The sequence below is a fragment of the Giraffa tippelskirchi genome, chromosome 10, assembly GCF_054371585.1.
Source record: "Giraffa tippelskirchi isolate mGirTip1 chromosome 10, T2T-mGirTip1v1.2.pri, whole genome shotgun sequence".
In the NCBI taxonomy this organism is placed as follows: domain Eukaryota; kingdom Metazoa; phylum Chordata; class Mammalia; order Artiodactyla; family Giraffidae; genus Giraffa; species Giraffa tippelskirchi.
This window is the reverse complement of record NC_137284.1, coordinates 30,422,106-30,439,364: the sequence shown is the minus strand read 5'-3', so window position 1 is coordinate 30,439,364 and position 17,259 is coordinate 30,422,106. Positions and strand designations below refer to the sequence as shown.

Sequence of the window (17,259 nt, the reverse complement as noted above, 5' to 3'; positions counted from 1 at the left end):
GAGGCAGCGGATTGCATTCAAGGTCACCCAGAATCAGAGCTAAGATTCAGATCCACGTATATCTCATTCACACTTATTTTGCAAGTTTCCAACACTTTTTGAATACACTGTGCTGAGGTTTGCTCTATGTGTTCAATAAATGATAAAAACACCCCTGGTCACAATACTAAGTCATAATGATATTAAAAAAAGAAAGACAAAAAAAAAATACATAGTGTAATAAAGAACATCAATTTCACATCAAAAGTCAGTGCTTCCTGCTTAAATATTAGACAAATTCCTTTTAAAGCTAGTAATAAATAAGGGCATATCTATTAGCATTATTTTAGAAGTTCTGGCTTAAGTGACGTAACTCATGAAACAGAAAAAAGAGACAAAGACAAAGCTATCATGATTTGTGAAGGATGTGCTTGCGTTCCTAGAGAACACAATAACATCAGTCAAAAAACTAATAAGAATTCAGAGCTTGTAACTGGGGTACAAAATAGCTTTTCAAAAGTCAATAGATTTCCCATATACTTGCCATAACCAGTTATGAAATATAATGAAAAATGTCCCAGTCAAAAAAATCAATAAAAATTAAAACATCATCTTAATGAGAATTATATGCAACCTATGTGACAAAAACTGTGAAATTCTATTGAAGGCTGTAAAACAGGACATGAATAACTAGGAAATATAACGTGTTCCTAGATGAGAAGGTGAACTACTCTAAATATGTCAATTTATAGGCTTAATGAAATGCCAAACAGAATCCTAAAGGGAATTTGGGGGATTTGATTGAAGGGTTTAAGACTTCACCTGGAATAATAAACAGATGAGAGTATGAAAGAGATTCCAAAAAGAATAATGAAAGGGTGCTCAGCTTTAGAGATATTAACATGCCCTAAATCTAAAATAAAAGATCTGAAGAGTTGAGCAGATTTGTGAAGTAAAATTGCCTAGAAATAGTACAAGTTATATGTAAAATTTTAGTATGTGAGAAAAAAAAACCCTGCAAATTAATGGAGAAGGAAATGCTTAGTCAATTAATGTTGTTGGAATAACTTTAAAAAAACATCAATTTCAACCAGAGGCTACCACACGGCGTTAGGAGGGATGGATGTGCTCAGTAGACACAGAAGAGGATTTTTATCGTTCAGTGTTGGCTCAGGATTTAAACTTTGGATGATTTCCTGTAAAACTATACGTTTATGGCTTACCTTGAAAAGTTAGAAGGCCAAAATTCCTGCAGGAACAAGCCTCTGCCCCTCGAATACTGTCATTCCACCCCAGTCTCCACTTCCCCCTTTCTCTTCAGCCTGACCTGCTTTACTTCTTTAACTTACCTGCCTGGACCCTGGGAGGAATTTGAGTTTTTACCCTCTGATTCAGACTTCATCTCACACCATGTGCCAAAATAAATTCCAGATGGATTAAAGAGGTAAATATTTAAAAGTCAAACTCAAAGAGGGTAAAACCCAATATTTGCATATCTCTGGCTTAAGAAGGACTTTTAAGCTTAAAAAGTCAGTGAAAAAATCACAAAGGAAAAAGACTAGCAAATGTTCACATAAAAATGTAAAACTTCCATATGTGTTATAAGACATCAATACAAGAAGAAAAATGGTAGAATGGGGAAATACTTGCAGTGAAAATGAGAGACCAAGGAAGGATTAATATATATATTAAGGTGAATATGCTATGAAAAAATTATGGCTTCATAGATATATGGCTAAAACTCCTGTAGGAAAGCTTCCAGAAATATATGTTGGATTGTCCAGATAGTTCACTTGGGTTTTTCCATAATATGGTCCAGAAAAACCCAAAAGAACTTTTTGGCCACCCAGTAGCATGCTGTCACAGAGAAGGCAATGACACCCCACTCTAGTACTCTTGCCTGGAGAATCCCATGGATGGAGGAGCCTGGTAGGCTGCAGTCCATGGGGTCGCTAAGAGTCGGACACGACTGAGCGACTTCACTTTCACTTTTCATTTTCATGCATTGGAGAAGGAAATGGCAACCCACTCCAGTATTCTTGCCTGGAAAATCCCATGGATGGAGGAGCCTGGCTGGCTACAGCCCATGGAGTCCCAAGAGTCGGACACAACTTAGTGACTAAACCACCACCACCACAGTTTAGAAGCAGAATTTGAACTTGAACTCAAGTCTTTCAACTCTGAGACCACAGCTGTTGCCACCTGCCCACTTCCTGATGTAGAACCAACAGTTACAGTAACAGTTCAGTCGCTCAGTCGTGTCTGACTCTTTGCGACCCCATGGACTGCAGCACGCCAAGCCTCCCTCCATCACCAACGACCCCATGGACTGCAGCACGCCAGGCCTCCCTCCATCACCAACTCCTGGAGTTTACTAAAACTCATGTTTATTAAGTCGGTGATGCCTTCTAACCATCTCATCCTCTGTCGTCCACTTCTCCTCCTGCCTTCAATCTTTCCCAGCATCAGGGTCTTTTCAAATGAGTCAGTTCGTCGCATCAGGGGGCCAAAGTATTGGAGTTTCAACTTCAACATCAGTCCTTCCAATGAATATTCAGGACTGATTTCCTCTAGGTTGGCTGGTTGGATCTCCTTGCAGTCCAAGGGACTCTCAAGAGTCTTCTCCAACACCACAGTTCAAAAGCATCAATTCTTCGGCGCTCAGCTTTCTTCATAGTCCAATTCTCACATCCATATATGACTACTGGAAAAACCATAGCCTTGACTAGATGGACCTTTGTTGGCAAAGTAATGTCTCTGCTTTTTAATATGCTGTCTAGGTTGGTCATAACTTTTCTCCCAAGGAGTAAGTGTCTTTTAATTTCATGGCTGCAGTCACCATCTGCAGTGATTTTGGAGCCCCCCAAAAATAAAGTCTGCCACTGTTTCCACTGTTTCTCCATCTATTTGCCATGAGGTGATTGGACTAGATGCCATGACCTTATTTTCTGAATGTTGAGTTTTAAGCCAACATTTTCACTCTCCTCTTTCACTTTCATCAAGAGGCTCTTTAGTTCTTCAATTTCTGCCATAAAGGTGGTGTCATCTGCATATCTGAAGTTACTGAGATTTCTCCCTGCAATCTCAATTCTAGCTTGTGCTTCAATCCAGCCCAGCATTTCTCATGATGTATTCTGCATATAAGTTAAATAAGCAGGGTGACAATATACAGCCTTGACATATTCCTTATGCTGAAAGCTCAGCTTCTCTGTACACTGGTGCTGAATCAAATCTTGGAGGCAGAGTTTTTAGTGAAGTGGAAAAGGACAGCCTTATTACTTCGCCAGGCAAAGGGGACCACAGTGGGCTAATGCCCTCAAAACTGTGAGTCCCCACTTGGGGAAGATAGTGAGAAAACTTATAGTAGTTGTTCAAGAAGGGCGTGATGAGCTCCTGGACATTCTTCTGATGGGCTGGCGGTGAGGTGAATAGGAGTCAGCATCATCAACCTTCAGGTCCAACCAGTCTGGGGTCTCCATGCTTGTGGGCAGCCTACCATCGCTAACTGTTAATTTCTCCCACCTGGAGGGGGTTTCAGCATCTGCAAAACAGCTCAAAGATATTGTGGTGTTTGTCCATTGATGGGGACCCAGGATCTTGCCGTAAGCCTGCTCTTAACTGTTTTGTTTCTCCTCAGTCCTGTATCCCGTCCCTTCCCTAATTAACAACTGCTTGAATCTGCCCCCTTGGAACTCAGGGAAGGTCATGGAGGCTGAATGAAGGCTGTTTCCTATAATCAACGAAATGAGGGGCACAGAAAGTCTTTGTGCCCTGGAGCCCCAGAGGGCCCTGCGCAGTATCAATGTGACATTTAGAGAGTGTTGATCACAGTGTCTGTCAGGGTAGCCTTTGGAGTCTGGTGCACTTTTAAACTGAGCCTAATGCTTTATTTCAATAAAGCATTTATTTCAGTGCTTTATTGCAATAGTCAATGGGGCTGTGAAAGAAGAGATTTTTGTCTACGTTATAGACTCTAAGACCAAGAGTTTTCTAAAAGTTTCCTTCTCTCCCTGATTGATACAAGTGATAAAATGGGCACATTTGAGCACCAGAAAAAGCACTGAGTTGAACTGGGGCCAGTGTCATTTCTAAGCACTGCAGGTGCCAGGACATGTGTGTGTCTTCAGGTCTCTATTACACACCTGTGTGTGTATGTAAATATTTTCGCTGTTTTCTGTTTCTGCTTTTTAAAGAATTCATTAAGTTAAAACCATTAACCGTGAAGGCATCAGCCTTCTAAATCAGCTTTGCTTGAAGTGAAAGACAAGACCCCAGGTGGTCTCTCCATCCTGAATGCCGAGAGTTAGCGGATCCTGGAGAGGGTTTAAGTGGGATTCACTTCAAGAAAGAAAGTAAACCCATGGCTGATTCATGTCAATGTATGGCAAAAACTACTTAAACCCATGGCTGATTCATGTCAATGTATGGCAAAAACTACTACAATATTGTAAAGTAATTAGCCCCCAACTAAAATAAATAAATTTATTAAAAAAAAAAAAAGAAAAGAAAAAAAAAAGAAATAATAAATTGACGCATTTTAGCAGTAAAAAAAAAAAAGAAAGAAAGTATATTCTGGAATCCTGAGATTTAGAAACCTGAGCCTACTGTTGTTTCCTACATCCTCTATACACAAAGCAGACAAGAATTTTCTGTGTAGCAAAGTTTCCTGTGACAGTAATAATCCCTTACGTCATGTAGGACTTTTAGCTTACTGAGCATGATGACATACAGTTTTTCCACCCTTATTTTGATCTTTACAACCCAGTGAGGTAGGATGGCACTAGAATTATTGTCCCTGTGTAGTAGAAGCAGCAGCTGAGGTTCAGAAGTTCAAGCTCTTTAGACTCTTTTCTTGGTCCAAGATCACACAGCCTGTATATGGACAAGCCTGGGTTTGAATCCAGTGCTCCTGTTTGATTGATTGACCCATGCATCCATTCATCCTTGCAAGTGTGCATTCATCCAGTATGTTTCTTGCCCACCGTCTATATGCCACGCACTCTGCTTGGACGGTGGTGACAGCTGTGAACACGGCAGACAGGGAGCTGCCCCGGCAGATCTCAGACAGCAGGGAGGAGGACACTGGTCCACAGTGGGACGTAATGAGTTGTGAAGACCAAGGGTGAGGTCATGGGCAGCACTTACCCAGGGGAGCAAACCTAATGGGAGGTGGGGGCAGGGAAGGCTGCTTTTGAGTACACGACATCTAAGCTGAGACCTCGAACAATCAAATAGGGGGAGAGCAAGGTGAGTGGCAAGGGATGAGAAAGGACGAGGATTTCAGACAGATGCCTGAGGACCACTAGCATTTAACGGTCGGAGGAAGAGTCAGAACAGGCGAGTCAAGGTGAGTGAATAGAGTGGCAGAAATATCAGAAGGTGTACTATCTCCAGAGGTATAGGAGGAGGAAAGCTTCAGGGAAGAGGGACTAGAAAATAATTCAGATGCTGTTGAGAAGAACCTGTGGTTGAGTGTTACATTTAACTCCCTCCTGGAGTCCCACCATGGTGAGAACAGTGGCTTCAAACAAAGAAAGGAACAAACCCCCAAAGACAAAAAAAAAAAAAATAGATGGTAGCCTTCAAGAGATGTCAGCAGACTTTTGGAAAACAAAAAACAGGTTGAGTTAGCAGTGTGGGGAAAGCTGAATATGAGCATCTGCTGACTGAGATGTCAGTGAGGAGCAGGGTCCCAGGAAACCTCCGGACCGAGGCACCAGCTGCTGCAGAGGATAGGAGTGAGGCCCGGCACTGAGCATGGCTGGACCCGTGTTCATCTGACACACAAGCACAAGCAGCTAGACCCCTCAGTTCCCTCCCTCATCTCCCACAGCCCATCAGAACACCAATCCAGTGTTGGGGTAAAGATAGGTACAGCCATGTGTGGTCCTAAAACCTTACCTCCTGTCCACCTTTTCTCAGGAAGCTTCTAGAAAACGCACTCTACCAAAATAATAGAGTAAAGGGCAGGACAGGAAGCACAGGGCTCAGTGAACGAGAGAGAAGTCCCAGAGTGATGGGTGTATAGCAGGCCTAACACACACAGACCAGACCACAGCGGGGCACAGGGCTCCAGGAGGGACATCTCCAGGCAGAAAGAAAACAGTGGACCCGACAAGCTACCCAGTGTGTTTGATCATGTGGGAGACTCGGTTTCTGAGGTAAAGAGTCTGCCTGCAATGTGGGAGACTGGGGTTCAATCCCTGGGTTGGGAAGATCCCCTGGAGAAGGGCAAGGCTACCCACTCTGGTATTCTGGCCTGAAGAATTCCATGGACTATATAGTCCATGGGGTCGCAAAGAGTCGGACCCAACTGAGCGACTTTCACTTTAGTTCCTTGCCTAATGTGAACAGAGTCAATAAGAACACAGAAAATTAATAAAGCAAGAAATAATGCTTTTTCCATCAGATTATACTGGACAGAAGTAGTGGGTAACAGTAGTAGGAGAGGACATCAAATATAAGCTGAAACTAGCTGGATAAGCACAGCATTTAGAAATATTAGAGTAAATTCTAGAAGAAATAGACCAAAGAGTTGAGAGCAGTTGTTTGGAAGGTGGCAAGGAGAGGTGTGGGTGGAGCAGAGGTCTGCTATTAATAGTTTGCATTGAAGCTTTGTAATATTGACTTTTTAAACTACATACATACATTGCAGTGGTTTAGAAAAAAAAAATGCTGCAGAGTTTAACACAGAAAGAATTGATAGATACCCATCAGAGTGTGATAGGAATGTCAGCCAAGACCAGCTGGGCTCCTGCTGCACCCCCTCACTCAGCCCAGTCTATCTGCATGGCTTATTTGAGAGGAAGTTCCACCTCCAGTTTTATTTCCAAGTCAGGGTGCATTTATTTCACTCCAGGAAGAGAGTCTGTTCTTTCTAAGCCTTCTTTTTCCAGAGAAATCCAAGGTAAGGATGCCATGGTGACAGAAACATGTAGACAATCTAGCAACCTTTCCATACGGTGTGATGGTTGGGAGGATAAGTTTGAGAGCAGAAATATTGACACCAGTGGGCCCTTTGATTTGCCTGGAGTAAAGCTCCTCCAACCAGTCCATCCTAAAGGAAATCAGTCCTGAATGTTCATTGGAAGGACTGATGTTGAAGCTGAAACTCCAATACTTTGGGCACCTGATGCGAAGAGTTGACTCATTGGAAAAGACCCTGATGCTGGGAAAGATTGAGGGCAGGAGAAGAAGGGGATGACAGAGGATGAGATGGTTGGATGGCATCATCAACTCAATGGACATGAGTTTGAGTAAACGCCAGGAGTTGGTGATGGACAGGGAGGCCTGGCGTGCTGCACTCTACGGGGTCACAAAGAGTTGAACGCGAAAAACTGAACTGAACTGAACGCTCCTCCAGGCCTGCAGCTTGGACTGTGGGGCATCTCTCTGGTCCCCGTGATTGGCATCTGTCAGCTGACGGCCCTTCAGGGCCTCAGTTCTGCCACTCATCATATGTTTCAGCCCTGCTGCTCCACCTGATTCTGCGAACAGCTGCCTTTGAATGTGTTCCTCTCTTTCTAAGTAATCCCAGAGCCCTTCTCTGCCTGCAGACTGTCTGCCCAGCCCTCGGAGCTGAGCTGCAGTACCTTCATGAGGGGCCCCGGGGTGTTTCTGCCTCCTCCAGTGGGCTTTACACATTTGTCCGTTGCAGGCGCTTACCGCATGGTGAGCCATCTTCTTGTCACCTGGATCAGACAGTGAGGACAGAGGTTGTGCCGTCATTCTATCTCCTCTAACCATTTATCAAGCCTTTGCCCTTCACAGAGCCATGAACTGGGTGCTAGGGCTCCAGAGGGCCTTAGACCCCACCTTGGCGCTCCAAGTTCTGATCGCACTGGAAGAGGCGGGTGTGGAGTCCACCAACTGCAGTGCAGTTTCACCTGAACCACACCATAGCTTGAACAGCATGAGAAAGGGGATGCAGAGACGGGAGCAGTTGAACCAGTTAATATCTAGCAACTGGCACATAGTAGGTTTTCAGTAACTAGTTGTTTGGGAGACCTAACAGTTTTGGACTGCAGTCTTAGGCAAGGCATCTCACTTCTCTCAGCCTCCCTTTTCTCATCCGAAAGATAGAGATAATGATACCGATCTCTTACTCTTCTTAGGGTAAGAATTAAATGCGATATTGTTCTTGTTGTTCAGTCACTCAGTCATGTCTTTGCGACCCCGTGGACTGCAGCATGCCAGTATTCCCTGCCCTTCATTATCTCCTGGAATTTGCTCAAACTCATATCCATTGAGTCAGTGATGCCATCCAACCACTTCATCCTCTGTTGTCCCCTTCTCCTCCTGCCTTCAATCTTTCCCATCATCAGGGTCTTTTCTAATGAGTCAGTTCTTTGCATCCAGTGGCCAAAGTATTGGAGTTTCAGCTTCAGCATCAGTCCTTCCAATGAATATTCAGGACTGATTTCCTTTAGGACTGACTGGTTGGATCTCCTTGCTGTCTGAAGAGCTCTCAAGAGTCTTCTCCAACGCCACAGTTCAAAAGCAGTAATTCTTCGGCATTCAACCTTCTTTGTGGTTCAACTCTCACATTCATGCATGACTGCTGGGAAAAAACCATAGCTTTGACTATATGGACCTCTGTCAGTAAAGTGATGTATGTCTCTGCTTTTTAATACTCTGTCTAGATTTGTCATAGCTTTTCTTTCAAGGACCAAGCATCTTTTAATTTCATGACTGCACTCACTGTCCACAGTGATTTTGGAGCTCAATAAAATAAAACCTGTCACTATTTCCATTTTTTCGCCATCTATTTTTCATGAAGTGATGGGACTGGATGCCATAATCTTCGTTTTTTGAATTTTGAGTTTTAAGCCAGCTTTTTCACTCTCTTCTTTCACCTTCATCAGAAGGCTTTTTAGTTCCTCTTTGCTTTCTGCCATTAGGATGGTGTCATCTTCATATCTGAGATTATTGATATTTCTCCCAGCAATCTTGATTCCAGCTTATGATTCATCCAGCCTGGCATTTCACATGATGTACTCTGCATATGAGTTAAATAAGCAAGGTGACAATATACAGCCTTGATGTACTCCTTTCCCTATTTTGAACTACTCCGTTGTTCCATATCCCATTCTAACTGTTGCTTCTTGACCTATGTACAGGTTTTTCAGGAGGCAGGAAAGGTGGTCTGGTATTCCTATCTCTTGAAGAATTTTCCACAGTTTATTGTGTTCCACATAAAGACTTTAGCGTAGTAAATGAAGCAGAAGTAGATGTTTTTCTGAAATTCCCTTGCTTTTTCTATGACCCAATGGATGTTGCCAATTTGACCTCTGGTTCCTCTGCCTTTTTTAAATCCAGCTTGTACATCTAGAAGTTCTCAGTTCACAAACTGTTGAAGCCTGGCTTGAAGGATTTTGAGCATTACCTTGCTAGCATATGAAATGAACACAATTGTGTGGTAGTTTGAACATTCTTCAGCATTGCCTTCCTTTGGATAGGAATGACAACAATATTTAATGTATGAGATTAGCATGCTTATGGCCATGCCTAGCACATAGTAGGACTCAACAAAGGACGGTGGTGAGGACTAGTGTTGGTATTGTTACCTTATGAAGTGTCTAAATTTATTTCTTTATTATTAAAAAGCTGTATCTGTACTTAAAATCTAAGAAGCTTAGATATAAAAGTGAGAGGCCAAGTCCTTTAGCCCAGGGGTCCCCCACCTCCAGGATCTAATGCCTGATGATGTGAAGTGGAGCTGATATCATCATCATAGAAATGAAGTGCACAGTAACTGTAATGTACTTGCATCCTGAAACCATCCACAGCCCCCTCTCTGGTCCGTGGGAAAACTGTCTTCCACAAAACTGGTCCCTGGTGCCAGATAGGTTGGGGACTGCTGCGCTAGCCCACCTTTGACTCTCAGAGGATGCTCTTGAGAGTGTTCTCTGCTCAACGTCTTTCTCTTCAGCTGCTGTCCTGGCAGTTGAGTGTGAAGGTTGGGATTTCCCCAGGATCTGGGATGGAAGGCTAGTTACAGTCAGCCCTCGTGAATGAAAGCTGCTCTCCTTCAGCCTCCCAAAGCATCAGCTGGCTAGAGCCGCTGCCCCTCAAAGCAGAGTGCTCTGGAGAGGACACGCTCCAGTGTCCCCCCTGGCCAGCCGCCAGGAGAGGAGGGCCGAGCGGCAGAAGGCTCTGCAGCCAGAGGTGCGGCCTCCACAAGCACAGGGCTCAGGTTCAGGGGGCCTTGTACCCCGACCCCAGGAGGAGGCAGGAGACTCGGCAGGGGGAGTCTGTGCCCTGGGAGAGTGATGATCTGTTTCGGCTGCTTCTGCTCCCTCCTTTGGAAGCCTCTAGACCCAGCAAGCTCAGCAGCAGCCCTCATCCCCTCCAGGTTAACAGCAGGTGTGGCTCCCTCAGCTTCTTGTGTAGACACGTGCATGTGTGTGTGTGTCCATCCACGTGTGTGTCTGCATGTCCTGCCTTCGGTCACTACACTCACACCGAGGCTATAGTGATGGATCAGGCTGGCCTGCAGAACAGGGCTGCTCTGTTGTGGGCCCAGCCAGGGTTCTCAGAGTGACGGACAGCAGAGGGAAGAAGTGAGGGGTTCCCGGGAAATACCTCTAGGGTTCTAGGGGAGACCAGACCCTTACCACTCATCTTTCACAGGAAGTGGGCATGATTTCTGGGGAGTGTTCATCCATACTTTGCAGGTATAAGCTGAAAGGAAGACAGAATTCAGCACCCCGTTCCTCCACGGGTGCATCCCATAGGCTGCAGTGTGCCACGCAGGTGGGAGAAACATAACTGCATCCTAATCCCATCAGCCCGTCCTGTGCGGAGGCGATGTTAGAGCGTGGGCTGCTGCTCTCCCAGCGTGAGATCTGGGTTCCTCTTGTCCTGTTGTCATAAAGTGCACATGCCTGCAGGTGCAGCATGAAGGAGAACTGAATGCAGGTCTGTATGACTATACCCGTTCTTCAGAAAAAGGAAACTGGGGCACAGAGAGGCCAAGTGACTTGCCTACAGTCACAGGAAGAGGCAGAGTGGATGAGAATGCCAGGGGTCTCACTCTCAAGTCTGTGCTCGCTCTGTTACAGCACACAGTCTCTGAGTTGGCCTGGACAAAAATGGGTTTGTTTTGTTTGATGTATTTTGGCTTGGTTACATTTTACTTACCAATGATGAGACATCTGCAGCTTCCCAGGTGGCGCTAGTGGTAGAGAACCTGCCTGCAGTGCAGGAGACACAGGAGACACGAGTTCGATCCCTGGGTTTGGAAGATCCCCCGGAGGAGGGTATGGCAACCCACTCCAGTATTCTTGCCTGGAGGATTCCATGGACAGAGGAGCCTGGTGGGCTGCAGTCTATGGGGTCACAAAGAGTCGGACACAACTGAGCAACTCACACACACACACGCAGAATGATGAGACATTTACTGCCAGCTCCACTAATTGCTTTACATGGGTTATCTCATTTACCCCCAACCCTGCGATGAAACAGGCAAGTAAGAAAACCAGGATTCAGAGACCTTATATGGTTTTCCAAGGGATGTACAGCTGGTTAGAGTCAGATCTGGAAGTTATACCCAGGTTGTCTGATTATATGGTCTGTGCTCAGTCCTGGGTCAGGGAGCTCCAGAAAAATTATGCCAGAGGCGGGATCCAGCTCTGAGGAACAGAGGGGTTGGAGGCTCAGCCTGGGAGGCAGGGCCCCGCCGACCACATCTGGGCAGTGCTAACGCTCCAGCTTAGTGGACAAGTGGAAGGAACCCGGGACCTGGGAGGAAGGCTGGCCAGCTACAGGGCTTGTGGTCTAGTGCTCTGGCATGCAGACAGCCTAGCATGTGGCCTGGCCAGCATTTCTTTCGTTAGGGAAATTGAGAGACTTTCCATCCACATCAGGCCCAGACAGGGGTTAAAATTTGTGTTATAGCCTAATATATGTGTGTTAGTTGCTTAGTCGTGTCCAGCTCTTTGCGATCCTGTGGACTATAGCCCACCAAACTCCTCTGTCCATGGAATTTTCCAGGCAAGAATACTGGAAAGGGTAGCCATTCCCTTCTCCAGGGGATCTTCCCGACCCAGGGATTGAACCTGGGTCTCCCTCATTGCAGGCAGATTCTTTACCATCTGAGCCACCAGAGAAGTGCATAACCTAGTATATTGGTGGCTTAAAGTCCTGCTGCTGCCAGAGAATCAGAGCTGGCCAGAAGTTTCCATAAAGTTTCAACAGCAGCAACTATTTCTCAATTCCTTACAAGACATGTAGCTTTTACTTTAGCCATTGGGCAGTTTCTGCCCAGGGGCTGAGGGAGTGATAATATCTAGGTGGCTAGAGCAGCTATAAAATATTTAGCTTGAACATATAATTACATTACCATGATCTCTAATAGGATTTTGTGTCAAGCAGAACTCCAACTTGGCCTCTGGCCCAAAGATATAGACTCAAGTTATTACATTGAGTGTTACCCACTAGATAAATAAGAAAGAAATACTGTCCCAATCATGGCATGACTGGCCAGCATGCATTATATTTATTGTAAAGAAAAATCCACCAGAGTCTGAGAATGTATCCATCTTGTCAATAATCATTTTTTTGTGTTGTGTCCTAGCGGAAGTAATTCTAGCACATAATTCACAGATGCCATCTTGACAGGTCTTGCAGGAAAGAAGAATGGGGGCCCCCACAAAGTTTTATTACCAAATGTTCCCCAGACACATGGTTAGTGCTGTTTTGAGGGGTAGAAAGCCCCAGTATTGTATCTGGCTGGATGGAATAGGCCCAGAGGAATAGAAATGAAAATGAGGCCATGGGTCTGGGAAAAATTTATAAAAATGAAATTTGAAAATAAATGAAACAAAAAAAGAAGAAGAAATCAGCAAGGAAATAAATAGTCCAAGCCCCACAGAAGGAGCCCAGCCTTAGAATTTGAGGCTGAACACACCAGAGGACATGAAGTCAGGCACACATGGCCTTTGTCATTTGATATTTAGCAAGTATTGACTGAATGGCCGCTCTGGACAGGCAGTGTGCCAGCCACTGGGGAGACACGGACAAGAAAGGGGATGGGAAATGGATTCCTCCTCTCCTCTCGAGGAGTTTGTCGCCTACTAGAGAAAAGGAGCCAGCCGTGCTCATAAATAACTAGACTGCAAGGCAGATGACAGTAGGTGATAAGCAAAAGGTAGATATAAATTGCTGTTTGGATTCATATGAGAGAGAGCGAGATCAGTCTTGCTAGGAGGAATCTGGGGAGGCCTCACAAAAGAGGTGGTGTTTAAATGGGGCTTTGAAGGTTTAGTAGGACTTGGACAAGTGGACGGGGGTGAGGGGAAGGTTTTGCAGGTGAAGTCATCAAGGCGGTGTGGGTTTAGGAGGGGAGCGGGGCAGTTTGGCTGCAGCCCAGAGAGGACGTTAAGAAGAACCCTTGTGGCAAAGAATTTAGCTTGGGAAGGGAAACTGGAGCAGTCAACTCTTGGTTCCGAAACTCAGGCTTTCTCTTCCGCGGTGTTTCCTAAACCTTAGTTCTCAAGATTATTTTATATTGTACATAGACAGACTCTATTTCAAAAATTGTGTTTTTATTTTAGTCAACTAGAAAAAATATAATTAGGTAACTCTAACTATTATTCTGAATTTCTTTTTTAAGTAAATTTGTTTCAGAAGATAAATGAGTCTAAAAATACAAAGTGACTAAGAGGACAGATGGTGTGTGGCTATGGCAGCAACATAAAGGCAGTACCCAAGTGAGTGACGTTTGGAAGCGAGACTCCGGGCTGGGGTCCTGTGTTCAGATTCCTCAGGGGCCCAGGCAGGTGGCAGGGGTGTGGAAGCTGCAGTCTGGGGTTGTGGGTGACCTCGGTATCTGGGCCTCTCCTAAATGTGGAGAGATCGCTGCCATGCTAGATCTTCCAATTTTTTAAAGAAAAACCACCATTCAGATTTTTCTGTGAACTCTCCTTTTTGAAAAATTCTGGCAACTAATTCAAATTTTTTAAAACACTGTGCAAACAAAAGTGTCCATAGGCCTCTGTGATAGTGACTCTAGATGCTAAGGAACAGTGTCCTTGTCGGGGGCCTGAAGAGACTCAATTTCAGGATGACAGCTCGGGCCTCCAGGTATAGGACAGACTGACAGGGACAAGACTGGAGGCAGAAGTTTGCTTGGAGGGCTGATGCAGCAATTCAGGCCACAGGTGATGCCAGCCAGAGGTTGGCATTTTCCAAGCAAGACCAGGCCACCATGGACCTTTTAACCTGCAGGCATCTAGGTCATCTTTCATAGTTCTGTGCATTTTCAGACATGACTGTCCTGACATGAATGGAGTGGGAGGGGATTGGTTTTCTGTGTAGTTTATAAGCAGCATCAACCTTGGTGACAAGCCTGGATAAAAGATTGAAGAATAATTAACAGTTCCCCCCACCCCTATCTCCTCAGAGCCTTTTTCTGTTCCTCCATTGTCTGTCATCACAGCATAATTCAGCACAAAGTGATGCTCATTAGATGGAACTCTCTAGCCAGCAGCCAAGTAGAGCTTTTAAAAAACTAGGGGAAAAAAGTCTGATTTCTTAAATAATTTGTTCCAAAGACAGACTTGACATGAAGTTGGCAGGTCACTGCGTGGGAGCAGCAAAGATGATGATTCTCCATCGGCTCTCACCCGACCCCCATCTTGCCCAGGATTGCTTTGCATTTCAAAAGGCGGCCTATTCTTTAAGAGCTATTCAAACACTCCCTCCTAGAGGGCCACACCCTTCTCTTTGGAAGTGGTCCAGGAGTTCTTTTGCATTCTTGCATAGTTTAGATCTTCCTGTTCTCTTGGTCTTGTTTTTATAAACCTGTGTGTCAAGTTCCAGCCTTTCTTCCAGACCAGTAGTTCTCCAAGTGGTACCCAGACCACAGGCATCAACGTCACCTGGGACCCTACCCCAGATCTATTAAATCTGCAACTCTGGAGGTAGGGCCTAGCAGTCCATGTTTTAACAAGCCCCTCAGGAAACTGACATAGGATAAAATTAGAAAAAAAACCTATGCTAGGGACAGGAGAAAGTAGTATTTCCTGAGCACCTTCGAAGTACCAGGTATGTGCTTATACACACACACATACACGTAGTGGTTTTATATAATATAGACAGTTGTGTAAGGCAAATGGTTTTCTCCTTCCACAGATAAGTAAACTAAGATTCAGCGACTTTCTGTAGTCTCACCCTTAAAAGTACCAGTTGACATTTAGACTAAGATCTGCCTGACTTCAGTGGCTTGTTTGGAGCCTTTTTCCTTTTCCTTAAGAACAAGGACCACTCTTCAGGTCCTCCTGATGGCATCAGCCCAGTGGAATCAATCAACTTGTTTGAATGAATGAATGATCTGTGAACAAATGATAGAACCATATTGTTGTCCAAGTATGCTGCAATGTGAGTGGTGGGAGCCATATTCTGAGTCTTAAATGCTGGCAGGTATGTTTTAAAACCAGAATTTCAATGAACAAAACCAGAAATCAGTACCATTTGGAATTTACTGGTCCTGCCAGCATCCTTTGTGTGGAACTCACTCGATAACTGACAGAGACCAGAGGCAAAAAGAGTGGGACAGGCATGTTTTCTTATTGAATTGGCAGTTGTGGTGTAGGGAAGAGTCCCTCAATTAGGTGGGAGGAGAAATACAGATTTTAATACTAGCCCTGTCACTTATTAGCTGCATGAACTTGAGTGAATTCTCTGCCTTCGTGTTCCCATCTACAAAATGGGGAATAATACACAGCACTTTCCCTTCCTGCATACAGAGTTACTGTAAGGCTCAAATAAATCTGTATGCAACTGTATGCAGAAATGCTTTAAAAACATCATGCCCTGCACTTACCAGTTATCATCGAAGCCTGATAACTCTCAGGTAGAGCTCATCATAAGGTCCAAGGTGAATGGATGTGTCAGGGCATTTTCAGTTGCCAGAAGCAAAAACACTCTCAGGCCACCTCAAGGAAAGGCAGGTGTGGTGGTGAAGCTGCTTCAAAAAGGTTCACATGGCCTGGGACTAAAACAGGCACTGAGAAGCGGTGGGGAGGCCAGGCTGCTCCCAAGCCCCGTCCTGCTCTTCCCAGGGGCAGAGTGGACTCATGCCTGGCTCTGAACTCCCACTCTTTACCTCTCCCAGCCAACAGGCCGGCTTCCTCTGCTCACTCAGGACTGCTGCTTCTGATTGTGGGCTCCTCCCTGACCAGAAAGACCTCCCCAGCCCCTCTCTTCCTATCATGCCTTTTGGCTTCCACTCTCATCACCAGCTACTGTATTCCCTGGGCACATTTAATTTCAAATACTAGAATGGGATTCTAATTAGCCAGAACCTCTGTGCAGCAGGCCCCATCTTAGAGTGCCAAGCAGCCTATGAAAATGATTCTCTTTGGGTTGCAGTCCAAGCAGCCATGGCCAGTCATCTGGTCTACCTGTGCCTACAGCCCAGGCAGGAACTGGGGGCAGAGCACTGCTCCTCAGGAGGAGGCGTGGATGAAGGATGGATAAATCTGTAAAGAAAGTAAACGTGGAGCCACACACAAGGGCATGCACCTCTCCTTGGAAGGTCCTTGTGCTCTTGAAGAGCGTGGCACTGGGCAGTCTCATCACCACTTGCCGTGTGTCTCGCTGGCCTCCCTGGCATATGCTCACAGAGCCTGGCAGCAGACTACGCGTGGGCCAAGTTCCCTAGGAAAGGCAGCAGAGCCATCTGCAGGCCCTGGCATCTGTGAAGGCTGCTGCCAACAGCCCGGGGGCCAGACGTGGGAGCTCTTAGCCAGAGGCAGCCAGTGAGGTACCTGCTCTGTGTTCCCATCCCTGGGCCCTCCTTCCTCAGTGACTCATTGGAGACGCCTCTCACATGGTAGATTAAAATGTGAAGCTAGTTATTTGAGGACATGGCAGAGAGGTTTAAAAACTTTAGGTCTGCTCTTAAAAGAGCAAACTTCTTTTCCCTTCCTCAGGTCATAAACATCATGATGATGATTTATTTTCTCATCTTTTTCATCTGTTAGTGTAGATGTCTAAATCGTGACAATTTGATTTGATTCATTAGATCACAGGATGTTTGACCTGAAAGATCATATAAGTCATTCACTGCCCTGGGTAACTTCTTGAGCCAGTGGAGATGCTCAATAAATGTTTGCTGAATAAATTTAATGAATTTTGTAGATGAAAAGAAAGTTTCTGAGAGCAAAAGGGTCTTGGCTAAGGTTGCCTATGAAGCTGCTGGCAGGGATAGGACTAGAACTCAAGTTTGTCTTTTTTTTTTTTTTTTTTTTTAAGTATAGTTGGTTTACACTATTT

The 17,259-nt window shown here is 45.1% G+C and overlaps 1 protein-coding gene across 1 annotated transcript in view; it reads left to right on the top strand.

Annotated features, from left to right (window-relative positions):
- TENM4 (teneurin transmembrane protein 4) overlaps window positions 1–17,259 on the top strand; it is an 848,025-nt gene that overhangs the window by 654,976 nt on the left and 175,790 nt on the right. The window lies entirely within an intron of this gene.